At 44.9% G+C, this 272-nt stretch overlaps 1 protein-coding gene across 2 annotated transcripts in view; it reads left to right on the top strand.

Annotated features, from left to right (window-relative positions):
• The window catches only part of Oxsr1 (oxidative stress responsive kinase 1), a 90,535-nt gene that overhangs the window by 56,567 nt on the left and 33,696 nt on the right, over positions 1 to 272 (top strand). The window lies entirely within an intron of this gene.

Below are 272 nucleotides of genomic sequence, written 5' to 3'. Positions count from 1 at the left end.
AAAACCAAAAAAAAAACCAAAAAAAAAACAAAAAAAACCTTTCCAATACTAGTAACATTCCTAGCACACACTTAAATCACTCAGGAGACTGAGGCAGGATAGAAAGTTCAGGCTAGTCTGGCCTACCTAAGGAGATCTTGTTCTAAAACAAAAAGAACCTCGGGACAAGGGAGATGGGAAAGGAAGTGGGGGAGAGAGGTCAATGAGGGAAAGACATGGAAGGAAGGAAGGAAGGGAGGGAGGGAGGGAGGGAGGGAGGGAGGAAGGAAGGA

Source organism: Mastomys coucha, unplaced genomic scaffold, assembly GCF_008632895.1.
Source record: "Mastomys coucha isolate ucsf_1 unplaced genomic scaffold, UCSF_Mcou_1 pScaffold23, whole genome shotgun sequence".
NCBI lineage: Eukaryota > Metazoa > Chordata > Mammalia > Rodentia > Muridae > Mastomys > Mastomys coucha.
The sequence above is the reverse complement of the archived record's forward strand: the minus strand, read 5'-3'. Positions and strand labels throughout refer to the sequence as shown.